At 38.0% G+C, this 27,777-nt stretch overlaps 1 protein-coding gene and 1 long non-coding RNA gene across 5 annotated transcripts in view; one reads left to right on the top strand and one right to left on the bottom strand.

Annotated features, from left to right (window-relative positions):
• LOC129533267 (uncharacterized) overlaps positions 1 to 1,872 on the top strand; it is a 40,890-nt gene extending 39,018 nt beyond the window's left edge. The window contains exon 4 of the long non-coding RNA XR_008679375.2: positions 1,667 to 1,872. This is a non-coding gene — a long non-coding RNA (uncharacterized lncRNA). The remainder of the gene's footprint in view (positions 1 to 1,666) is intronic.
• Positions 1 to 27,777, bottom strand: part of KCNIP4 (potassium voltage-gated channel interacting protein 4) — a 1,217,373-nt gene that overhangs the window by 607,972 nt on the left and 581,624 nt on the right. The window lies entirely within an intron of this gene.

Genomic DNA, 27,777 nt, shown 5'->3' on the forward strand with positions numbered 1-27,777 from the left:
CTTTATTCTCCTTGAAACAATTCGACCCATAGAATAAAAATGCTGCTTGTCTATGAAAGTCTTTACCAGGATCCATGAGCCCAGGGCATTTCCCTAGAAGCAGTCTTTCTCAAATTTATTATCCATGAGAATTACCTAGGAATCACAAAATGCACATTTTCTAACTTCACCCCCAGAAAGTCTTAGGGGGAGCTTCAAACATTCACATTTTTAAAGGTCCCCTGTAGATTCTGATGCAGGCTCTTTTTTGCCACACCTGAAACTTATAGGCAGGAAGAAACAAATGCTCAGAGCCCTTCCTATGTGCCAGTTATAGTTCCAAGGGCTTTCTCTGTTCTCCTGTTGTTTTTGTTAATAACTCATTAAATTATCACAACCACACTCCGAGGTAGATGCTATGAGACCCATTTTACCAACACTGGTAAAAGTCACAGTTAGTAAATAAACATAATTCAAGTCTCTGGTCTGTCTCATTGCTGTTCCCTTTTTCACTCCATCACGTAGAAGTATGACTGTCTAGGAAAATAGGTTAACAGAGGAGACAAAGAACTCAGGAAGCATACAATTATGTGCACAAGACATGTGCTGACAAAGTACTATAAGTACAGTCAATAAGAATTCGTGGTGGATTTTCCAATAACCACAGACCCTGATAAGTCTACAGGACCAACCTACAAAAGGAAGTTGGGTATTGGGTGAAGGACTTTATTGGAATCCATCTAATGTGGACTGTGAGAGAAACGTTAAGTTGCCAAGGAGAATAAAAGCTTCATGTGGCTTGTTCACTACGGGAAAGGAAAGGTCAAGAGAAAAGTGGGACTTCAGAGGATGAGGAGTGAAATAAGCCCTGGAGTCATCTGTGGATGTAGCATAAGATCCATAAGCACATTATTTCATAGGATTTGCAATAGCCAAAGGTCTTGGAAACCAAATTGCAAAGATCAGGAGAGAGTTTTAAGAAACAGTGGGGCAGATAAATTACATTTGTTGAATCTAAAAGGAGCAGCCACCAATCCAAAGAAAAAAATGGAATTTATTGTATTCTGCTAATCCTGAGACAGATAGATATGATGCAAGAAAAAGAAAAGATGGAATGAACCAATCCCAGCTGACCTGGCATATTCCCAGGTACTTTCAAGTACGTTATCTTATTAAAGCATCACAAAATCCCCGATATGTAGGCAGAATAGGCATCAGTATTCCCAATTTCCAGCAAAGGAAACTAAAGTAACAATATTGATTACTGTTGTTATTTTTAAAGGTAATTCTAAAAGTCATGTTGTTAGTAAATGTAGGATCTGGGAATGCCCACAGGCATTCTGACTCCTATGTTAGTGCTCTCTTCAAATATTGACATACACAGAGGCATAGATACTACAGAACTCAAGTCTGACAGAAAGTTCTGGTGTCCACTGCACCTATGTATTGTGTAGGTGTGGTGTTTTTAAAGATACATCCATACTGTTTTCGATATTCTTCTCTTCCAGTGGTGGAGTTTACTTCCCCTTGCCTTGAGTGTGTATTGGACTTAGTGACTTGCTTCTGGACAACAGAATAATGCAGAAGTGATGGAATGTCACTTCTGAGTTTAGGTTATAAAAAGACTGTGGCTTCTGTCTTGGGAGGGCTCTCTCATACTCTCTCCTTCTTGGATCTTGCTCTGAAGGAAACCAGCTGCCATGCATGAGGATACTCCAGCAGCTTATGGAGAAGTCCATGTGGTGAGGAACTGGGGTCAGTCCACAACCACCTGAGTGAACCTGAAAGTGGATCTTCCCCTCACTCAAGCATTGAGTTGACTGCTGGCCCAACCAACAGTTTGTCTGCAACTTCATGATAGACCCTGACTCAGAAGCACTCAATTAACTCATGAAAACGGTGAGATAAATTTTTGTTGTTTTAAGCCACTAAGTTTGAGGTGATTTGTTATATAGTAATGGATAACTAATATAGCAGGGAATCAAATGATTTTCACATCACAGGCAATTCTGATTTATTAATCAAACCACATATTTAAACAGAAAAACTTTGTCCTACTCCAATGGAACCACCTTTTAATAAAAAGAAAAATAGAGCTGTAGAAATAAGGAAGCTTTGACTATCAAGGAAAGCAAATGGAGGCTGATGGCCAGGGTATGCTCCCTGTCGAAAGCTGGCCTCCTCACCAAATCACCTCAACATTGCTGAACTTGTTCCCATTTTCTTTATTATATTAGCAGAAACTGCACAAATTAGAGATTTAATTGAGCTAACAACCATCCCATTAAAAATATGAAATTTCTCTGAGGGTGTTTAAATGACTAGTTATCCACTCATTAGTTGGAATTAAAGCCCATTATGCTCCTAATAACTCATTGCTAAAACGGCCTGTGTTGAGAAATGGAGGATTTGATGAAGGCAGGTGGCACGGTATGATTTCATTTTGGAGCACTTTGGGGGCCTGGGTAGAGGTCCACAGTGGGCTGACACTTTGGAAAGGAATGATGAAGTGGAGAGAGGCATCCTGGGTGGAGTGGCACAATGCCAAAGCCCAACTCAGGCAGTGTAAAAAATATATATATTATATAATACAATAAGAATTTAAGATATCTTAAATATATATAAAATATATATATTTTACACTGCCTGAGTGTGTATATATAATATATATTATATATAGAAATATGTAATATATATTATATATAGAAATTATATATAATATATATTATATATAGATAATTATATATAGAAATATATATTATATATATTCACATTTGTATATATGTATATATTCTATAGTGCCTATATTCTATTTATAGTGCCTATAATAGCCTTGTAGCCAAGAATAAAGAGCCTTTTTTCTACTTTAAAATTAACCTGGTACTCATCATATCATGAGTTCTAATGGGCCACCCTCTAAACCTAACCAAGATTCATAACAGAATTTGATGTGGAAATGAGTTTCAAACTCATACTAACAAATAGGATTTGGAAGACAGCTTATTTGTAAGCTGGGCTAAAGTCTAAAGCACAGTGCCTTAATGTGGAAAACTTAGACTCACAAACAACTTTTTTATGGTGTTATCTTTTAAATTTTAAGGATCTTTATGCTTCACTCAAATTACATTCTTTAGTACATTGCTTCTCAAACTTTATTGTGTATACAAATCACCTGGGGAATCTTGTTAAAACATGGATTCTGATGGGACTGAGGATTATGCCTTTCTAAAAAGCTCCCAGGTGATGCTGATGCTGCCGAAACTCAGACCACACGTTCAACAGCAAAACTATAACATACAATTTAAGAGAGCAACTGTAGATTTTCCATGATAAAAAAGATGACTCAATACTGCACCTCATGGTTTTAGGTTTTTGCTACGATCAAACCACCAAATCAACATGATATTTAATAGTGAAATTCATACTTCTAGACTTAAACCTAACATCATTTTAATTATTTTTAAATTTAAATTCTGGAACACCAATATAATGGTTAAGAATATAGGTTTGAAGTTAGAAACACATGGATTAAATGTTTAGTTCTGCAACCTTCTAGCTGTGTGACCTGCGCAAGTGAACTAGACTGAGCCCAATAAAGAGAAAACGACTTCAGATATTTCAAATGGAAGAGATTTAATATAGGGAACTTACTGCCTTGGTAATGTTAATGCTTAGGAGCCAAACAATGAACAATGAGGCTACCAGGAGAGAATCATAATAGCTAGATAGGGGAAGCCATTATCTTCCCTGTGGCTAGAGGAACCAAAGGATCAGGCAATGCTGCAGGAGCCTGGTGGAAGCTGGCACCCCAGAGGCTGTCCACAGGGAGCTAGACCCTCATAAGAGATGCCACTACTACTAGAGACACTGGTGAGGTGAGACCTGGGAATTACTCTGTCTGCTCTCTTCCTCCCACTCTTCAATCTCCCTCCAGTGTATTCCATGAGTTGAACTCAGCCATACGGCTGTCAGCAGGGAAGTCTGAGAAATGTAGCTCCTTGTGATGTGAAGCAGAGCTAGGGAGGAACAGGAAATCAATCTGAGAGCAAACTGGCAGAGGATCAACACAGTGAGTTACTGATGTGCTCTCATACTATATCCAACGCTCTAACAGGCATCTGCAGAATATGGGTGTTGTGTATTTAAGTAAGATGTTACATATAAAGCATTGAGTATAGTGCTTGGCACATTATTTTTATCAGCAGCAGCATCTTTTTGTAATGTGACAGCATTTTCCCTCTTCATTCCTTCCTCTCTTCTCACCCATTTTCCTGCTGAATAAGAGTAGGGATCATGTGGAGTCTCAGGGAGATAAGAAATAATAAAATAATACATCCAAGCTATGCCATGAGAAATTAAGAAAAAAAATCTGCTTGTTCCATCTACATGATAGAATCAGAAAAGCTTAAAGGCTTCCACTGGGCACACAGCAATAACAAGTTCTCAGTGATGTAGACTTAGGAGTCATGCTCATACCTGCAGGCCGCTTAAGGACCATCTTTTGGATTGTGCTGAAGACATGGGAGAAAATGCTTTCATCCACACATAAAGGCCAGCTGTGTGGCCTGGAAAGTGACTCAATGGAAAGGGGCAGTTATTCATGGTATCCTTACCTGGATTTCAGGAGTTTTGAGCTTGACTGGTATGTCAATTTTTTTCCCTCTTGACTAGGACCATATGTGCATGCATTTCCAGATGCTGTGGTCATAACTGAGAAGATATATCATTATCAAGGCACTAACAGTCTTCAATGATGAAAAGAACTGTTTTTCTCAGTAGACTTGTTTTCCAAGTTAAGTTATCAAAAGCTTACAAAATAGACACAGTTGTCTCTGCCAGGTTATACTGCAAAGAAATCAGAGTGTTGGCAAATAGCTCCTCTGTGGAAGAAAACATAAGCAAGCATATTTGTATTCTGGCCTGTGCTCCTACAGCATAGGGAATGCAGCATTCTGTTTAGCAGTTCCATCCTGGTTCTTCTTGTTTGGGAGTTAGCAAGCAAAGCCTGTATTCAACATAACAGTCTCCCCCTGAAGACAACCATCACAGCTTCAGCTAACTCATTCCAACCTTAAACCAAACCATCTTAATATAGAACTGTTTAAATAGCAAAAATTATATGGAGAAGCCCATTAAGTTATTTATAAATGAGAAGCCCAAATGTATAGCTCTGTAATACTTCAGAGCTGCGCTGTGATATTTTACTTATTCATTACACATTTATTGAGTTAAAAAATAAACACAAAGCAACAATCCTAGAGACTTTTACCATCTGGCCTATGCTAGGAGCCAAAATAATTGGTGCAGAAAATGAGTGCCATGAGTTAGCTGTGGGTTGAAGGAGTCAGAAGGTCTCCAAGGTAGAGAGGAATCAAGTTGGGTTTTGATAGTTTGGTTGAAGCTGGCCAGGTGGAACAAATGAAAAGGATGCTTCTGCCTGAGAGAATTGGCTTTGTCAATTACTTTGTGGTGGGAATAAACGAGTTGGTTGAGCAAGGAGATTAAATAAGATATGGTTCAAGAACCTGGAATTCATAGCTAGTCTGGCTAAGTTAGAACCTTGCCTCCACCATTTAGTAACTTATAAATAATATTGGCTGCATCACTTAATCTCAATTTCCTCAAGTCCAAAATACGAATAGTACTAGTGCTTGATTCATGGGGTTATTTCAAGTATCTACAAAACAAATACAGAGGAACAACCTAACATATTGTAAGCGCTCAGTCAATATCCAGCTACTATTATCACTTTTTTCTTCCAACCTATATTGAGTGCCTGCTATAGAGAAAGCAGAAGAGTAAATTGAGTCAGAATATGAAATGCTTTGACTGTAGGTGAAAGTACAGACATGTTTTCCTGCTGAAATAGAGGAGTTGCTGGAGACACTGGGGTTAGGCAGGGACATGACTAGGGCTATTTTTAAGAATTAATCTACTAGTATAGTGCATGCAATGTGTCATTCAGCAGCGTCTTTTATAAACCTTTAATGAAGCCGTAGAGAAAATTAAGATGAGGAATCTCTTGGCACTATAGACGGCATTTAATTACTAAGTAATAAATTTGGGGGCCCTTACAAATAATTGGGATTCCCACCAGTGACTAGCTATACCCCAAGGAACATACAGACTGCTAACATGGCAGCCACCAGAGACCTGGGTGTTTCTGGGTTCTTAAAGGTAGAGTGTGCAGGGGCAGGTAACCCACAGTTCTCCCTGTACTCAAAACGTGGAGCCACAAATTGCAATGGAAGTAGCTAATATCACAGGAAATGTGGCTATCGTCTCTTCAGGGTCTTCAAGTATGGGGTACAAGCACAAGGGCTAGCATTCTCAGGGACATGAACTTTGATCCAAAGAGCTAGAGCAGCAGTTCTCAACCTTATGTTTCTGTGCTGATTTACATAATGGAGTTTCTCATGTAGAAAACACTCCTGTGGGTGGACTAGAGTTATGAGCAATGCCTAGCCAGCTGCCTTTAACTCTACCTCCTTCTTTCTCTCAATAACATTTACCTAAATGGAAGTATATTATAATTAGAGAAATAATTACTCTAATTTATTTATTAATAAATTACTCACCAATTTTGGTACGTTATCATTAATAATAAATTATTTGGGAAGCCAAAGAAAACTGGTATGAACATACCAGGTTATCACTGACATTTTAACTAAGAATTTTGAGTCCAAAGACTACTTGAGTCATGCTCTATCATTCAGCAACGTCTTTTATAAACTTTTAATGAAGGAGTAGAGATGATTAAGATGAGGAATCTCTTGGCACCATAAAAAGCATTTAATTACTAAGTAGTAAATCTGGGTGCCCTTACAAGCAATTGAGACCCCCACCAGTGACTGAATATACCCCAAGGAATACGCAGGCTGCTAACATGGCCAGCCACCCAAACGCCCAGTTATTTATCTGGCAAGTACAAGGCATGAAACAAACTTCTGGACTCTTTTCTCTTTGCAGACTCCAATATGAATGGTGAATGTAATTTAATGTGTCATGGAAATGCAGAGCTGTAGAACTGATTGTTATGTCCAATATAAATGGAAAAGCTCTAATCTACGAGTGGAGGTGAAGCATTCCCAGTGGCCAGGAGGACAACCTTGCCCAGTGACCTTTCCTAGAAGAAGGTATTGAAGTGCTAAGATGAGGATTTCCACAAATTTCTGCTCAGGCAACACCACCCATCATCAACTGAGTTAATGCCCATCCCTAAATGTGTGTAACATGGGCGAAGTGAATTTTTTCTTTCTCTGTCATGCTCACTTCCCACTTACCTGCTAGAGTAAGAGTATACTAGCATATTATTTAGACATCTAGTTTTTAATAATATTCATTTTCATACAACATGACCACAAAGAAGAAACTGTTATATCTTATAATGGAAGAAAATCTGACTGTGGAGAAGGTACTGAGAAATGGTACATCTGCATTATGCTTTAAAGGATTTTCAAATATTATTTTGACTACAGGTAAAATAACTGTATAATTTATCATACAAATGTGAAAGCATTTGGGTCAGACAGGATATTAATGATAATTAGGCTGAAATGACAGGCATAAATGAAGAGCCTCCTGGTAAATTATAATGTACTACCATCCTAAATATTATGGGCTGAACTGTGTTTCCCTCAAATTTATACGTTGAAGTTCTAAGTCTCTGATATGGTTTGGCTGTGTCCCCACCCAAATCTCACCTTGAATTGTAATAATCCCCCACATGTCATAGGAGGAAACTGGTGGGAGGTAATTGAATCATGGGGGCTAGATTTTTCCATGCTATTCTATTGATAGTAAGTCTCATGAGATCAGATGGTTTTATAAAGAGTAGTTTCCCTACACATGCACCCTCTTGCCTGCTGCCATATAAGACATGCCTTTGGTTTTCCTTCACCTTCCACCATGATTCTGAGGCCTCCCCAGACATGCAGAACCATGAGTCCATTAAACTTATTTTTCTTTATAAATTACCCAGTCTTGAATACGTCTTTAAATAGCAGTGTGAGAACATACTAGTACAGTTTCCATAGTCTCCATACCTCAGAATATGACTATATTTTGGAATAGGGCATTTAAAGAGATAACTAAGGTGAAATGAGATCATGAGGGTTGGCCCTAATCCAATATGGTTGGTGTCCTTATAAGAAAAGGAAATTAGGACACAGACATGCACACGCACAGAGGTAAGACCATTTGAAGACAAGATGAGATTATGACCATCTACAAGCCAAGGACAAAGGTCCCAGAAGAACTCTAACCTGCAGACACTTAAATTTTGGACTTCCAGCCTCCAGAACATGGAGAAAATTAATTTCTTTTGTTTAACTCAGCCAGTCTGTGGTATTTTTTTATGGCAGCTATAGCAAACTAGCATACTAATGATAGTGATTTTCATTTTAACCATCAGCCTTGAAACTAATCACATCATAAGTTGAGGCTCTGCCATAACATCAGTCAAGTCCTGAGGCCATTTGGTTGAATAATTGATAAACTGCTTGAAGCATGACCCTACGAATAGCCCTAACCATCCATCTCAAGGCAGAGATATTTTATCTTGTTTTATTGCCTAACAGCACTAAAAAAAGAAAAAAATCTTGGTTCCACTCCAAGATGGCCAAATACAAACAGCTCCGGTCTGCAGCTCCCAGTGTGATTGATGCAGAAGATGGGTGACTTCTGCATTTCCAACTGAGGCACCTGGTTCATAACATTGGGACTGGTTGGACAGTGGGTGCAGCCCACAGAGGGCAAGCCAAAGCAGGGTGGGACTTCGCCTCACCCAGGAAGTGCAAGGGGTCAGGAGATTTCCCTTTCCTAGCCAAAGGAAGCCATGATAGACTGTACCTGGAAAAATGGGACACTCTCACCCAAATACTGCGATTTTCCCACAGTCTTAGCAACTGGCAGACCAGGAGATTCTCTCTTGTGCCTGGCTCAGTGGGTCCCATGACCATGTAGCCTTGCTCACTGCTAGCGCAGCAGTCTGAGATCGACTTGCAAGGCTTCAGCCTGGCAGGGGGAGGGATGTTCACCATTGCTGAGGCTTGAGTAGGTAAACAAAGCAGCCAGGAAGCCTGAACTGGGCAGAGCCCACCACAGCTCAGCAAGGCCTGCTGCCTCTATAGATTCCACCTCTGTGGGCAGCGCATAGCTGAACAAAATGCAGCAGAAACTTCTGCAGACTTAAACGTCCCTGTCTGACAGCTCTGAAGAGAGCAGTGGTTCTCCCAGCACAGCATTTGAGCTCTGAGAACAGACTGGCTGCCTCCTCAAGCGGGTCCCTGATCCCCATGTACCCAAACTGGGAGACACCTCCCAGTAAGGGCTGACAGACACTTCATACAGGTGGGTGCCCCTCTGGGATGAAGCTTCCAGAGGAAGGATCAGGCAGCAATATTTGCTGTTCTGCAATATTAGCTGTTCTGTAGCCTCCTCTGGTGATACCCAGGCAAACAGAGTCTGAAGTGGACCACCAGCAAACTCCAACAGACCTGCAGCTGAGGGATCTGACTGTTAGAAGGAAAACTAACAAACAGAAAGGAATAGCATCAACATCAACAAAAAGGACATCTAACCAAAACCCCATCTGTAGGTCACCAACATCAAAGACCAAAGGTAGATAAAACCGCAAAGATGGGGAGAAACCAGAGCAGAAAAGCTGAAAACTCTAAAAACCAGAGCACCTCTTCTCCTCCAAAGGATCGCAGCGCCTCACCTGTAATGGAACAAAGCTGGATGACGAATTGACAGAAGTAGGCTTCAGAAGGTCAGTAATAACAAACTTCTCTGAGCTAAAGGAGCATGTTCTAACCCAATGCAAGGAAGGTAAAAACCTTGAAAAAAGGTTAGACGAATGGCTAACTAGACTAAACAGTGTAGAGAAGACCTTAAATGATGTGATGGAGCTGAACACCATGGCACGAGAACTTCATGATGCATACACAAGCTTCAATAGCTGATATGATCAAGTGGAAGAAAGGATATCAGTGATTGAAGATCAAATTAATGAAATAAAGCAAGAAGACAAGATTAGAGGAAAAAAAGTAAAAAGAAATGAACAAAGCCTCCAAGAAATATGGGATTATGTGAAAATACCAAATCTACGTTTGATTGGTGTACCTGAGAGTGACAGGGAGAATGGAACCAAGTGGGAAAACACTCTTCAGGATATTATCCAGGAGAACTTCCTCAACCTAGCAAGGTAGGACAACATTCAAATTCAGGAAATACAGAGAACACCACAAAGATACGCCTTGAGAAGAGCAACCCCAAGACACACAATTATCAGATTCACCAAGGTTGAAATGAAGGAAAAAATGTTAAGGGCAGCCAGAAAGAAAGGTCGGGTTACCCACAAAGGGAAGCCCATTAGACTAACAGTGGATCTCTTGGCAGAAACCCTACAACCCAGAAGATAGTGGGGGTCAATATTCAATATTCTTAAAGAAAACAATTTTCAACCCAGAATTTCATATCCATCCAAACTAAGCTTCATAAGTGTGGGAGAAACAAAATTCTTTACAGACAAGCAAATGCTGAGAGATTTTGTCACCACCAGGCCTGCCCTACAAGACCTCCTGAAGGAAGCAATAAACAGGGAAAGGAACAACTGGTATCAGCCACTGCAAAAACATGCCAAATTGTAAAGACCATTGATGCTATGAAGAAACTGCATCAATTAAGGGGCAAAATAACCAGCTAACATAATGACAGGATCAAATTCACACATAACAATATTAACTTTAAATGTAAATGGGCTAAATGCCCCAATTAAAAGACATAGACTGGTAAATTGGATAAAGAGTCAAAATCCATCAGTGTGCTGTATTCAGGAGACCCATCTCACCTGCAGAGACACACATAGGCTTAAAATAAAGGGATGGAGGAACACCTACCAAGCAAATAGAAAGCAAAAAAAGCATGGGTTGTAATCCTAGTCTCTGATAAAATAGACTTTAAACCAACAAAGATCGAAAGAGACAAAGAAGGCCATTACATAATGGTAAAGAGATCAATTCAACAAGAAGTGCTAACTATCCTAAATATATATGCACCCAATACAGGGGCACCCAGATTCTTAAAGCTAGTCCTTAGAGACCTAAAAAGAGACTTAGATTCCCCCACAATAATAATGGGAGACTTTAACACCCCACTGTCAACATTAGACAGATCAACAAGACAGAAGATTAACAAGGATATCCAGGACTTGAACTCAGCTCTGCACCAAGTGGACCTAATAGAAATCTACAGAACTCTCCACCTGAAATCAACAGAAAATACTTTCTTCTCAGCACCACATCACACTTATTCCAAAATTGACCACATAGTTGGAAGTAAAGCACTCCTCAGCAAATGTAAAAGAACAGAAATCATAACAAACTGTCTCTCAGATCACAGTGCAATCAAATGAGAACTCAGGATTAAGAAACTCACTCAAAATCACTCAACTACATGGAAACTGAACAACCTGCTCCTGAATGACGACTACTGGGTAAATAAGAAAATGAAGGCAGAAATAAATATGTTCTTTGAAACCAGTGAGAACAAAGACACAATGTACCAGAATCTCTGGGACTCATTTAAAGCAGTGTGTAGAGGGAAATTTTTAGCACTAAATGCTCACAAGAGAAAGCAGGAAAGGTCTAAAATTGACACCCTAACATCACAATTAAAATAACTAGAGAAGCAAGAGCAAACAAATTCAAAAGCTAGCAGAAGGCAAGAAGTAACTAAGATGAGAGCAGAACTGAAGGAAATAGAGACACAAAAAACCCTTCAAAACATCAATGAATCCAGGAGCTAGTTTTTTGAAAAGACCAAACAAAATTGATAGACCGCTAGCAAGACTAATAAGAAGAAAAGAGAGAAGAATCAAATAGACGCAATAAAAAATGATAAAGGGGATATCACCACCGATCCCACAGAAATACAAAATACCATCAGAGAATACTATAAACACCTCTATGCAAATAAACTAGAAAATCTATAAGAAATGGATAAATTCCTGGACACAAACACCCTCCCAAGACTAAACCAGGAAGAAGTTGAATCTCTGAATAGATCAATAACAGGCTCTGAAATTGAGGCAAAAATTAATAGTCTACCAACCAAGAAAAAGTCTAGGACCAGATGGATTCACAGCCGAAATCTACCAGGGTAAAATGAGGAGCTGGTACCATTCTTTCTGAATCTATTCCAATCAAGAGAAAAAGAAGAAATCTTCCCTAACTCATTTTAGGAGGCCAGCATCATCCTGATCCCAAAACATGGCAGAGACACAACAAAAAAAGAGAGTTTTAGACCAATATCCCTGATGAACATCGATGCAAAAATCCTCAATAAAATACTGGCAAACCGAATCCAGCAGCACATCAAAAAGCTTATCCACCATGATCAAGTGGGCTTCATCGCTGGGATGCATGGCTGGTTCAACATATGCAAATCAATAAACATAATCCATCACATAAACAGAACCAACGACAAAAACCACGATTATTTCAATAGATGCAGAAAAGGCCTTTCACAAATATCAACAGCCCTTCAACAAAATTCAACAGCCCTTCATGCTAAAAACTCTCAAAAAACTAAATACTGATGGAACATATCTCAAAATAATAAGAGCTATTTATGACAAACCCACAGCCAATATCATACTGAATGGGCAAAAACTGGAAGCATTTCGTTTGAAAACCAGCATAAGACAAGGATGCCCTCTCTCACCACTCCTATTCAACATAGTATTGGAAGTTGTGGCCAGGGCAATCAGGCAAGAGAAAGAAAGGGTATTCAATTAGGAAAAGAGGAAGTCAAATTGTCCGTTTGCAGATGCACGATTGCATATTTAGAAAACCCCATCGTCTCAGCCCAAAATCTCCTTAAGCTGATAAGCAACTTCAGCAAAATCTCAAGATACAAAATCAGTGCGCAAAAATCGCAAGCATTCTTATACATCAATAACAGACAAACACAGAGCCAAATCATGAGTGAACTCCCATTCACAATTGCTTCAAAGAGAATAAAATACCTGGGAATCCAACTTGCAAGGGATGTGAAGGACCTCTTCAAGGAGAACTACAAATCACTGCTCAACAAAATAAAAGAGGACACAAACAAATGGAGGAACATTCCATATTTGTAGACAGGAAGAATCAATATCGTGAAAATGGCCATACTGCCCAAGGTCATTTATAGATTCAATGCCACCCCCATCAAGCTACCAATGACTTTCTTCACAGAATTGGAAAAAACTACTTTAAAGTTCACAGGGAACCAAAAAAGAGCTCGCATAGCCAAGACAATCGTAAGCAAAAAGAACAAAGCTGGAGGCATCACGCTACCTGACTTCAAACTATACTACAAGGCTATAGTAACCAAAACAGCATGGTACTGGTACCAAAACAGATATATAGACCAATGGAACAGAACAGAGCCCGCAGAAATAACACCACACATCTACAACCTATGATCTTTGACAAATCTTACAAAAAGTATAAATGGGTAAAGGATTCCCTATTTAATAAATGGTGCTGGGAAAACTGGCTAGCCACATGTAGAAAGCTGAAACTGGATCCCTTCCTTACACCTTATACAAAAATTAATTCAAGATGGATTAAAGACTTAAATTTTGGACCTAAAACCATAAAAACCCTAGAAGAAAACCTAGGCAATACCATTCAGGACATAGGCTTGGGCAAAGACTTCATGACTAAAACACCAAAAGCAATGGCAACAAAAGCCAAAATTGACAAATGGGATCTAATTAAACTAAAGAGCTTCTGCACAGCAAAAGAAACTACCATCAGAGTGAACAGGCAACCTACGGAATGGGAGAAAATTTTTGCAATCTACCCATCTGACAAATGGCTAATATCCAGAATTTACAAAGAGAACTTAAATAAATTTACAAGAAAAAGTCAAACAACCCCATCAAAAAGTGGACGAAGGATATGAACAGACACTTCTCAAAAGAAGACATTTATACAGCCAACAGACACATGAAAAAACGCTCATCATCACTGGTCATCAGACAAATGCAAATCAAAGCCAAAATGAGATACCATCTCATACCAATTAGAATGGTGATCATTGAAAGGTCAGGAAACAACAGATGGTGGAGAGGATGTGGAGAAATAGGAACACTTTTACACTGTTGGTGGGAGTTTAAATTAGTTCAACCATTGTGAAAGACAGTGTGGTGATTCCTCAAGGATCTAGAACTAGAAATACCATTTGACCCAGCCATCCTATTACTGGGTATATACCCAAAGGATTATAAATTATGCTACTATAAAGACACATGCACATGTATGTTTATTGTGGCACTATTCACAATAGCAAAAACTTGGAACTAACCCAAATGTCCATGAATGATAGACTGGATTAAGAAAATGTGGCACATATACACCATGGAATATTATGCAGCCATAAAAAAGGATGAGTTCACATCCTTTGTAGGGACATGGATGAAGCTGGAAACCATCTTTCTCAGCAAATTATCACAAGGACAGAAAATCAAACACCGCCTGTTCTCACTCATAGGTGGGAATTAAACAATGACAACACTTGGACACAGGGAAGGGAACATCACACAGCGGGGCCTGTCAGGTGGTGGGGGGCTGGTGGAGGGATAGCATTAGGAGAAATACGTAATGTAAATGATGAGTTGATGTGTGCAGCAAACCACTGTGGCATATGCATACATATGTAACAAACCTGCACATTGTGTACATGCACCCTAGAACTTAAAGTATAATAATAATAAAAAAATTCCTAAACAAAAATAAAAAGTGATTTGGGTCCTGTCTCTGACACTTGTTAAGCACATGCTTAGTTGTGCATAATCAAATAGATGCTCTGAACCTTATTTGATTCATGATTACCACAGAGCAATATTTGGTCAACTTGACTCAGAGAGTTATTACATAGCTCAAACAAGACCAAAACAGTGATATGCAAACTGCAAAGCAGTTGTGATTGTTAATTTTATGCATCAGCTTGACTGAGCCATAGGGTGACCAGATTGAACATTATTTCTGGATGTGTCTGTGAGAGTGTTTCTGAATGAGATGAGATTTGAACAGTGTGAAAGGAAAATAAATCTTGGGGCCCCCAAATCACTAAGCTAAAGGGAAAAGTCAAGCTGGGAACTGCTTAGGGCAAGCATACCTCTCTTTCTATTCAAAGTCATCCCTCTGCTCAATGAGATAAATGCATATCTGATTGCCTCCTTTGGAAAGGCTCATCAGAAACTCAAACAAATGCAATAATTTGTCTCTTATCTACCTATGACCTGGAAGACCCTTCCCCTTCAAGTTGTCCTACCTTTGCTTCGAGTTATCCTGCCTTTCCAGACCAAACCAGTGTTCATCTTATATATGCTGATTAATGTCTCATGTCTCCCCACAATGTATAAAACCAAGCTGTGCTTCGACCACCTTGGGCACATGTCATTAGGACCTCCTGAGGCTGTGTCATGGCTTTGTGTCCTTAATTTCGGCAAAATAAACTTCCTAAGACCTGTCTTAGATTTTTGGGGTTTACAATAGGTATACCCAGTAAAGTAAATGGCTATTCCCAATTTGAGTGGGGTTCATTCAATTCACTGAAGGCCTGAGTGGAACAAAAGGTGAAGAAATACATCTCCTTTTATTTTCTACTTCACTGCTTGAGCTGGGAAATTTCTTCTCATCTTCTCCTGCCCTCTGCTCCCCTGGTTCTCTGGCCTGAAGACTTAGATTAAATTACACCATTGGCATCCTAGACTCTCTAGCTTGCAGATAGCAGATTGTGGAACTTCTTAGCCTACATAATCATGTGAGCCAGTTTCTCATTTTATATATGATTATATAAATGATGATGTATGATATGTATATATTATATTCTCTAGAGAATCCTAATACAGTGGCCCATGCTATGAGGCATCATAAACCGAATGAGAGTAAGAAAGGCCATAAGTATTTGTAAATTTTACAGGATAATTATCACACTGTAAACACTGTACCCTGGTTCTCTTTTTGGATATTAAAAATAAATCAGGAAAATATATAAAATAACACTGAAAATGTTCAAGACTATTTAAAGTAGTTCCATTCTCTTAAACTCATCTTTGAAACAAGACTCTAATAAATGTTTCTTATGGTGAGTTTCTTGTCTTGACTTTTAACTATGTCATCAGCTCATGATGCAGTTGTAACCACACAGTGAAATAGTGTTCTTGGCAATCAAATTGGTCCTGAGATCAAACATTTCTTGGAGAGTATTATGAAGAAATAATATGAATGAATCAATTCTATTCTGCATTTATTGCAATTCATATAAGATGAAGAAATATAACGTAGAAAATTGGTCACTGAATTACCAGCCACTAACACGGTATTATAAAGGAAATGAGATTTAAATCTGAGAAGGGGATTGTGTGCAAGAACAAGAATTTGCAAATAGTTTACATTAGATCCATCTACTCATTCATTCATTAATTCATTCAAAAATATGTACTGAGCTCTACTGTGCATATAACTCCTGTCTCAAAATTTAAACTGTTGTTCCAGAATTTAGAATTAAGAGATATCTAATCTCTTACTGATTGATAGACATGACCTTGTACTTATTTCATTCTGGTAGAAAATGCTAATAAAAATAATCAAGAATTATTAGGAATCATTGACTATCCTTATTTGAACAACAAAAATAATTTTGATAAATTATCCATTATATTCTATTTGTGAATGTATTAGAAAATTAAAATCATTTAATAATAAATTTTGTTTGTATCTTACCTAATTCCAAACAAACAGCAACAAAAAACAAGAATATAAAGAGGCTTGCTTATCTATTCAAGGAAAAGTAATTCAGAACTCTTAAAAAGAATGTTGATTTTGGTCTTTAGTTTCTTGATGTCTTCTTTTTGAAGAAGTGACATGCTGTGGGGAAAACCTCTTTTATATTTAATTGTCTTTTTTGTCCAGGAAGTATTCCTAGCCAGTGTGTCATCATCTTTTAAAAGTATGAGAATACAATGAAAATTAATGGATTTCTTTAAACTAACAATGAACCTTCTTCATGTACCTTATTGTATTCTTCAAACAGCCTCTAATGGAAAAAGAATATTATGTATCTAAAAATTCCCCACAGTGCAGCACCACTTCTTTTATATGTTAAAAAAAATTCAAATTAATGTTATTCATAAAAACGTAGGTGAAACAGTCTAAAAATAGACCCAAATTTTTAGATTGAAATTATCAGTCCTTGCCTAAACGGTCATGTTTAGACAATAGGACAATTATTTTCAAATTATTTCAAGTAAGAGGCCAGGTGTCAATATTCCTCAGAATTATTTGCAAGTTTCAAGTCCACAAATCCATTTAATTTTGCTTTAAATCAGCATCCGCTGCTACACCCTGGCAACCCAGAGGTGTAAACTGGCTCAAAGATGTGTTTTTCTTGTTCTGAACATTTATCATCATTATCGTCATCATCATCATCATCATTTAATTTAAATGCTTTAAGCAGTCCTCTATTTTCCAGTTTCTTATTCTGAAATTACTCATTACTGACTTATTCTTAGATAATCTGGACGTGTAGAAGGTACTCAAGCTTAGGGTTAAAGACAAGCACTGGAGTCAGTTGTCTTGGCTGGTGACCTTACCTTATAACTTGTTAGCTGGTTGACTCATTTTTTGATTCTTCAGATTCTCCATCTATAAAATGATGATAATAACAGTCCCTATTTCATCATAATGAAATCATAATGATTAAATGCAATACTACCTGCAATTACCTCAGGAAATGGCACTTAGAAAATGCTCAAGAAATGTTAGTCATTGTTCTTATCTGCCCCCTGACAATATTTGCATCAGCAATCTCTGCTACAGTGGACGTTGCTAAAAGAAAGACATTATCTAGCACACAGTTAATACTAAAAAAAATTACTCTTGTTAGTGTCTGGCTTCTAAAAGGATTTGTTGACTTGCAAATCCTGCTAAAGTTTACTTTGTTTAGATAACTAGGTACAATTAGGAACAAGTGGTTCTCTAGCTGTGCCTAGAGAACTAGTTACAATTTTTAAGCTGTCTGGAATCTTAAATCCTAAAGTCTCTCAGATTGTTTTTTTTTTTTCATTCTCCTTTTTTCTTCCATAGCAACTAAATCAATTCCAAGAATCACAAAGAGAAAAAAGAATGACAAACCGAGGGTAGTAATCCTAGAAAATTTATAAAGTAACATAACAGCATACAGCATACATATTCTATGTTGCACTTATCATAACCCTAAAGAGTTCATATTTGTAACTAAAATTAGCAGGAATTTATACTGTCCTTCAGGAGTAAAGGCAGCTGTGAGCTCCAACTTCTTCCTTCTCTTTTCAAAACTCCTCTATAACCTCTCACACCGTCAGAGAATAAACTCACTTAGCAAAACCCCAAAGAAGTGCTTGCCTAACCACTTGCGAATTAGATAGCTGCTGGGATAAGCAAGAGAGCACCCATGCAAGAATGAAGAGGAGAGGGGAGAAGGCTGGGATATGCTCTGATAAAATGCACAATTCGAGGAAATAGTCTAACTGCACACTCAGCTCCTGTTGTCTAGGGAAGACAAAGAAATGTGTAAAATTCAAGCTGACATACTATGAACGGTTTCATAATGAAGCTATATCACTTATTAGAAAATTATGCAGATGAACCCTGTATTATGGCAGAGGGAGCCGCAGAATAGCCAAGAAGCTGGCTCCACACGGAGACAGACCTCATGGTCAAGAAAGCAGTGAACCTTGTCTCCTGACCCAGAACTTGCCATTCTGCCAACTGCTGTTCATAAAATTGAAATAATAAGGAAGAACCACTAAAAATCACTAATTTTGCAAAACTAGTGGTATTAGAAAAGGCATGAGCTTTGGAGTCTAAGACATGTGATTTGAATTATGTTTCTTCCAGTTCTAGCTAGGTAATCTTGGGTAGAATGCATTATATCTGAACCTCAGCTATAGCTGGAAAACAAGATTATTAATACCTTCCTCTTGGGGTTGAGATAAAGATTGAATTAAAAAAAACTCCCCTTCCCAAAGTAAAACACGTTCAGTCTTTGTCCTCCCCTGCACAAATGAACTCAGTGCCTCAGGAGTACAGCCAGGTAGACAGTCACATCCTTCTGTGGAAGTGATACAGACATCCTCACTGCATGTGAAATGGAAGAAATATTCTTGTATATTGTTTAACTGAAGGATGAAATTAAAGTTAGAAATGCAGACTAGGTAGCCCTTATCCTGCCGTTTATATGCATGCTTCCTGTCTACAGAACACAACTCAGGGAGCAAATAGGAGAACTACAATGGAGTGATAAGAACAAATTGTCATTCTTGCATCTGTTATTTAGCTATATCTCCAGCTCACCCATTTTATTATAGTTAATAACGATGGTAATCATTCACTGAGATAAAGTACTAAGTACTTTATACATGGAATCTCACTGAATTCTCATAGTTGCTTTTGGAGATGAGTTCTTTCTTTATCTCCTTTTTGCAAATGAGAAAACAGAGCCTCAGAGAGGTTTAGAAACTTGTTTAAGATCATACGGTAGCTACTGAAGTTGAAGTCATGATTTGAATGCTTGTCTGATTCTACATTCTCTCTTCTTGTCCTTGTGTTTCCATCCCTCTGACCTTTGACTGCCACAGCCCTGTGACTCTCCTTCATTGAACTACCTAGTTAGGTATACCTCTCAAGATCTAGCTGTGATCCCTTCTCTTGGACATCACTTCAGGCTTGTTTTCTGGCTCCAAATCTCTATGAATATAGATAAGAGATACACTCAAAACCTTTACCTAGCCTCACAGGGGTTTATCCTTGTAGCATAGACATATCTTCATGACAAAGTGAACCAGGAGTGTTTGAAGGCCTGCTTTGTAACCAACTGCATCAACATTAGGGAAATCACCAGGTGCTTTCATCATTTTCTTCTGTAAAATAAAAATTTATAATGTGCTTACAAACTACATAGCTCTTTGGGAAGTAGACAAATTGAATTTTTCAAATTCTCAGTGGCAAGTTGGGCAGTAAAACATAATTACTGATTTTTAATATGTACTTTGTGGCCTTTGCAATTCAAAGATGATGGTTTTGACTATCATCACTATCAGTGTGAAACAACAGGAGCTCAAAGAGAATCCAAAGCTTGATATCATTCCTGCCCTCATTTTAGTGTTGAAATAAAAGTTCTTAAGGATTTGAAGAACATACTTAGGAGTTCTCTCCATAGCATTTTCATAGCACTCAAGGAAGTATAAGGATTAGCTACAGTGATCCTAAATGCTAATAACATGAATTTTCCAAATCAGAAAGTAAATACTCAGGGCATAGAAAGAGCTCTCAAGTACCATTGTGAGCCCCAAGATATCTGATAAAGTATGAGTGTTTGGGTTTTGGTGGCTGGAAGGATGGAGTGGGGCTAAGCTTATAGATTAAAAGTTACTTATCATTATTCTAAGAAAATGTGAGCCTCATAAGTTATCTCTGCCTTGATGATCCCTCTTTTACAATTCCCATTGTTAACACTTAATTTCTGTAACATTAGCTTACAATGATTATTTCTCAAATGGAATTTCTGCCTCCAAACATAATAGGCTTACAACAACCATATTATTTTCTTTTTTGAAAATTCCTAAATTCATTTATGCATTTGCTCTTACACCTATCAATGCATCCAAACCATATGTTTATTGAACAGATATTTATCGAAAGCCTGTTCAGTGCTAGGTACAGGGAGTTTAAAACTGAATGGCATAGTTTCTGCCAAGAGGAATATATTAGAAATTTATAGAAGGCAGAATACTATTATATAACATCATCAGAGCTACAACAGTAGTGCAGAGAAATTGTTTTGAGAAAACAAATTTGGGCAGAAGAAATTGTTTCCCATGCATAGGAAACAATAAACATGTGTTGGATGAAAAAAAGAACATGTAATCCACAGGTTAAAGATGGAAGGACCTCAGTTAGGGTAGTATCTCATGATAATTTTTTTTTCTTTTTACAATATAGCACTTATTTTAATGATATGAATTGATGAATGAATAAATAAATGACAAGTCAATGCACCTATATTATGGAACAGTAGATATCAGAAAAAGCTAAAGGAAATTTCAAGAGCCATATAATCAAATAGATTATAAGGACACACAAACCAAATTAACTGTAGTGAAAGATAACATGAAACAAGAACAATGAGAAATAAATAACAAATATGGGTGATTTCATAGTATGAAGAGTACTATTTGTTAGAGGCAACTATCTTAGAAGAAAAAGTACATGAGTTGGACTTTGATGGGTGGGGTCCTTTGCATAAAGTCAGAAAAGGACATTGCAAGTGAATATAAAAATAGGAAAGCAAGGGAAAGAAGATGAGGAATTATGGTATTCGTTCAATCTTGCACAAGAGCAGGATGGAATGGAAAACTGGAAAAGCCAAGTTTATATCAAAGGAGAAAGGAATTTTCTCCTAAGGGTTTGAAATCTACGGTGGGTAAAAGGGAGATGTTAAAGTATTTGGGGATAAAGACTAACATGATTATCTCTAAAATCCAAATATGCAATTATGTGTTAAATACTAACTTCATTTTCCAGATTATATTGAAATCATCAAAGGCCAGTGCGGTGGTTCATGCCTGTAATCCCAGCACTTTGGGAGGCCGAGGTGGGCAGATCACTTGAGGTCAAGAGTTCAAGACCAGCCTGGTCAATATGATGGAACCCCATCTCTACTAAAAATACAAAAATTAGCTGGGCATGGTGGTGTGCACCTGTAATCCCAGCTACTCTGGAGGCTGAGACACGAGAATCCCTTGAACCTGAAGGGTGCAGTGAGCCAAGATCACGCCACTGCACTCCAGCCTGGATAACAGAGATTGTCTCAAAAAATAAATAAATAAATAAATAAATAAATAAATAAATAAATAAATAAATACATAAATAAATGAAAATAAAGAAAGAAAAGAAAAAGAAAAAAAAAATACGTCAAATCTTTCCTGTACCTAAAAAAGTTGTATTTTTCCATCATATTTACATGTGATTTATTTGAAGCCATCTGCAGTTTGTTTCTTATTCTATTTTGTTTTCTCACCCAATAGCTATTTATTCTGTTCCTGTTGTTGTTATTAACCTTGGCAGCAAGCATTTATCTACAACACCTTCAGAATAGAAATTATACAGATTAGCAACAATTTGAAGCCTGAGATCAGGATGATACGTTTTTGTCCATTAAGGAAATGTTCATATTCCAGTTTTAAGCAGCTCATATCTGTCTCCCGAACTCAAGAATACTTACATTCTGAACTATCTGAAATTACAAGTGTTACTTTTTTATGCAGATTGTTCTGCTATTCCGTTTTCTCATGCTTACTACTCAGGCTGAGCTCAGACTATGAATAAGTGATTAACTGGTGTGAACTATGTGGCCATGGTGATGTTCAGAAAGTATGCTTGATGATCCTATCATAGATAGTGTTTTGATATAAGCATTAGATCTAAGGCTTAGGAATTGCACTTTTCACACATATGTTTAAACGTAGTGACAATTTCTCCTAATGTTAAAATGCATTCTCTGATAAATAAGGCTTGAACGCTACCGGTGAATATGTGGAGCTCAGTCAGCTATCTCAGCTGCTACAAAGATATAGCTATTACATGGTTGGTTTGACAGACAAGGAGCTATCCTCTTTAAAAAAATAAAATGAACATACTCCAGCCTACAACCTGCAGAGGATGCTGCATGCAATGCAGTGATTATGAATCCTACCAAATTTTCAGCCATGCCAGCAATTGCCTCTTCCTCATATGGAAATCTTTGTAGCTCTGTCTTCAGAAGAAAAACAAAGGCAGAGGAAAAACAAAAAGGAAATTCCTGTGGTAAGAGAGCTCAAGATTCTTGCTCTGGCACTTAAAAGAACAAAGCCAGTAATTGCCAGAGTAGAACAGACAGAGCACTAAAGATGGGACTGCAAAAAGTACTTGGGCTAGCTAGCTCAAGAAAGTGAAAGACAGGTTACACATGCTAGCCCTTGAGCGAGGAGAAACAGCTATTATCCTAAAGCTGAGGAGAACCCAATTTAGCAGTAAGACTAGGGATGAGGGAAAAAACACAACAACAATAAATCCTATCTCTATAGTCCCTGGTTTTTACCCAGTTAGAAAGCAGTAGAATGAGGAACAGAGAGAGAAATAGAGAAACAGAGACAGGGAGAGAGAGAGAGAGAGGGGAGGGAGGGAGAGAGGTAGTTCCAGTTTATTATGTCAATTATGCATTAAAAATGGGGTTGTTATGGTCTAAATGTATTTCCCAAAGCTTATATGTTGAAGTTTAATCACCAGTGTGTTAGTATTAAGAGCTGAGGCATTTAGGAGGTGATTAACTCATGAGGACAGAGCCTCATGAGATCAGGGTCTTTAAAAAGGCTTGAGGGAGTGATTGGCTCTCTTCTGCCCTCCTGCCATGTGAGGACACAGCGTTTCCCTTCTGATGCAGCACTCAAGGTGCCATTTTAAAAGTGGAGAGAACAGCCCTTATCAGACACTGAATCTGCTGGCATCTTATTCTTGGACTTCCCAGCATCTAGAACTGTGAGAACATAGCTTCCTATTGTTTACAAATTATCCAGTCTCAGGTTTTTTTGTTGTAGCAGCATGAATAGACTAAGACAAAATCTTACTTTACCTTTTGACCAAATTAACATGCACGGACTGGGAAAGTAGATACATAACCTGTTTTCTTGTATCTGATTTGTCTTACTTCTACCTTTTTGCACCCACTTGATTCTTTTCTATCTTGTTGTATGCTGCTTCCTTTATTTGCCTATCTTAGTGTTATTTTCTTCATTAGGGTCTGAGCCAAGCACTGTCCTGTATGCTGGAGACTCTACCTAACTGGACATACTTATTGCCTTTCAAGAGCTTGAAAGGAAGATCAAAACCAAGGCTGGGTCAGGATATTTATTCTTAGCAAGTCATACATTTTATATTGAGAAGAATTTTATAATTTGAAGTATGTTCACCATTCCAGTGGAATTTTGATAAGAATTTCACTCAACCCATGCAACTGTGTCAAACAGAAAAATCCTGATGGAAAATCATGGCTCAATGGGGGAGTTTGCTCTGGTGGAAATACATCTGTGTAGGAGTTCCTGTTAAAAGAAGACACATTGCTACATTTTACCTGTCAGGGATTTTTTTTAAGTCTACATATGCAAAGGCAAAGTTGTCACTAGCGTGTAAACACAGAATCTCTGGGAAGGATTTGCAATATGACATCTTTCCATGTCTGCTGTATTTGATTTGAGATAGCAAAAATGCAAGTGGTTCCCCAGAGACTACCTATACAGGCAGGTTTGGAGCTAGTGTTTGTATCTTGCAGGGATTGTGAAATAAAGCGTACCCATGTTTAACTCTCAACACCTCTTGCCAGGCTGAGACAAAACGGTGAAACAAGGTGGTCAGCCTGGAGTTGTGAAAAGAGGGTAGGATTTGGATTCAGCAAGATGTGAGTTTGAATTCCAGCTCTATCACTTTTAGTTGGGGAGTCTCTACGATACACTTTGATTAGGGTAGTGATACCTACTGAGTTGGAGTGATTAATGGAAACACTGCATAAAATAATCTTATTAGAATGACTAGAATTTAAGAAGCTGTTACACACACACACACACACACACACACACACAATAAATATGACATTGTTAGCTGACAACACTGACTACACTACACATAAAAATAAAGTTCAAATCTGTGGTTTAAGGTTATTCTTATGACATTAAGACCATTTGTGATTTAGAAAATTGTATCTAATACATGTGCTTATGTAAGGGAGACATACATTCCCCCCAAAATAGCTAAAATGTATGGAACACATAATATGTGCAAGGTCCTGTTCAAAAAAATTTACATGCATGATACTCAACCACTTATACTAAATCCAATTATTAGTCCAATCTTATCTTCACTCTGCAGCTTTGGTAACTAAGGCCCAGTGAGGTTGGGTAATTTGCCCAAGGTTACACAAATACTAAGTGATCTGTAGCCAAATAGATGTAGGCAGTCTGGTTCTAGAGCCTGTGAAGTTACTTATCGTACCATACTACCTAGATTTTCCCTAAAAAGTCAACAATTATTCTTAGAGCAGAGGGGAGCCTCATATAGTATCAATTTAATTAAGAAATATCACCCTTTCTTTGATGAGTTTTAAGTTGAATAAAAAATAATGGATATAATTCTAGTTACTGTGTGGTTAATTGCTAACACATTGCAGCACAACCTATGTATGTTCTGGATTATACAGGTGAAAGAATAACACGGCAAAATTTGGAATGGCCAAGAACAGTCTTCATTCATTTGTCCTTCTATCCATCCATAAATCCATTCATCCACTAATCCATCCATCCATTCATTTGTCAATCCATCCATCCATCCATCTACCTATCCTTTCTGATTGCAGTAAAGGGATACAGAGCAAAATCTTACAGTTAGGTAGACCTAAATTCTAGTTCCTGTTTTATCACTTACTAGCTGAATGGTCTTGAGAAATTAAGGTAACCTGATTGAGTTTCCTAAAATGGAAAAATAATTAAAATATACTTACTGGTAGTGTTATGAGAATTACGTTTATAGACTTCTAGACACAGTATCTGGTACAAAATTAACACTAAATAAATGATGGTTATCAATATTAACATTAAAGCTTTTATGTCAGGTACCAAATTACAGTTATATTCTGAAGATATAAAGATTAATAAGACATATTTCTTGCCCTCTAAAAGATTCCAGAAGTTTAGCAGGGACTTTACACAAGTGTGATAAATGTGGAATGGTTAGTTCTACCATTGTTTAGGGATAAGGGAATCAAGTATACTAATAGTAGTTGGCTGGGCATGGTGGCTCACTACTGTAATCCCAGCATTCTGGGGGGCCAAAGTGGGAGGGTCTCAGGAACCCAGGAGGTTGAGGCTGCAGTGAGCCATGATTATACCTTTACACTCCAGCCTGGGTGCCAGAGTGAGACCTTGCCTCTAAAAATTTTTTTAAAAGAAGAATATAATTTGTTGAGACTTTCTGATGTTCAGATGCTGAGCAAAGTAGTTGTAGCACTTACTAACTCATTTAATTCCAATGAGAACTATTATTACCTCTATTTTACAAATGAGGAAAGTGAGGTTTAAAGAAATGCAGTTTGTTGTTTGGAGTCATGCATTTAAGAAAGGGAAGGGCCGAGACCTTAACCCAAGTCATTTTTTTTTTTTTTTTTTTTTTTTAGACAGAGTCTTGCTCATTCGCCCAGGCTGGAGTTCAGTGGCACCATCTCTGCTCACTGCAAGCTCTGCCTCTGCCTCCCGGGTTCACACCATTCTGCTGCCTCAGCCTCCCGAGTAGCTGGGACTACAGGCGCCGGCCACCACACCCGGCTAATTTTTTGTATTTTTAGTAGAGACGGGGTTTCACCGTGTTAGCCAGGATGGTCTCGACCTCCTGACCCCACCTTGGCCTCCCAAAGTGCTGGGATTACAGGCGTGAGCCACTGCACCTGGCCAACCCAAGTTATTCTTAATGTGGAAAAACTAAGAAGACTGCCTCTAAGCTACGTTTTCAAAGATTACCACCCATTTTTAAGTAGATAGATATCAAGGTGTATTAAAGACACAGGAAGCAGTAAGGAAAGTGACAAAAAGAAATCAAACTATGTGGCCCAGTTAGAAAATATCAGGTGACTCAGTGTTCATTCAAAAATTGTTTATTGAGGGTCCATTACATGTCAGGGATCTTTCCTAGGTACTGAAGGTGCATGGCTGTAAAACAGACTAAAATTCCTGCCAACGTGGACCTTACTATCTATTCTCTGGGAGGGAGACACCCAAAGTAAAATTAAAAACACATGATTAAGAAGTTCATTATAAAGTAATATATACAACATATGATAAAGTATAAAAACCTATGTTCTAAGTGCTATTGAGAAAAAAAAAAGAAGCACAGAAGACGTCAAAGTAGGTTGAAAGTAGGGAGATTTTCTGGTTTTAAATGGATAGTCAGGGAAGGCTTAGCCAAGAAGATGATATGCGGACATATAAGCTCTGAAGCGCTGAGAGTGAGCCATTTGGGATATCTAGCAGAAAAGCTTGCCAGGTACAGGAGGTAGCATTTGCAAAGACCCAGGAAGGAAAAATGACTGGCATGTTGGAGGAACAGACAGGAGGTCATGGATTGAAACATATATATATATATATATATATATATATATATATATATATATATATATACACACACACACACACACACACACACACACATATGTGTGTGTGTGTATTAGCAGAACATAGAAAAAGAAACTAGCAATGAAAGAGAGGAAAAGGAGAATTCTAGAGCCAAATCTTTGAGCAGTGGAAGGGGTAGGGATCTAGCTCACAAATATGGTTGATGTATGAAACTTGTGCATGTCTGGTGGGGGTAGGGGTGAAGGTGGGAGTGTTTGAGGTCAAATAGGGCAATTCAGCCAGAGATTAAATTAGAGGTGTATAGGAACCAAATCTTGAAGGCTCTTCCATTACAGGCATAGATGTTTGGACTTTGTGCTAGTAAAAATGAGGATCTTTAAGGGTTTTAGGTACAGGAATGAAATATTCCAATAAGTTTCACCAGGAAGGTGAAACTTCTGCTGAGCTTGGAGGCATTTATGGGATTTGAATACATGAGAGGTAAAAGAAAGAACAATGTAGGCAAGAAGGTCAACAGTAATAATGACCCAGAATGGGAATAGTTTTGGCAG

The sequence above is a fragment of the Gorilla gorilla genome, chromosome 3, assembly GCF_029281585.2.
Source record: "Gorilla gorilla gorilla isolate KB3781 chromosome 3, NHGRI_mGorGor1-v2.1_pri, whole genome shotgun sequence".
NCBI lineage: Eukaryota > Metazoa > Chordata > Mammalia > Primates > Hominidae > Gorilla > Gorilla gorilla.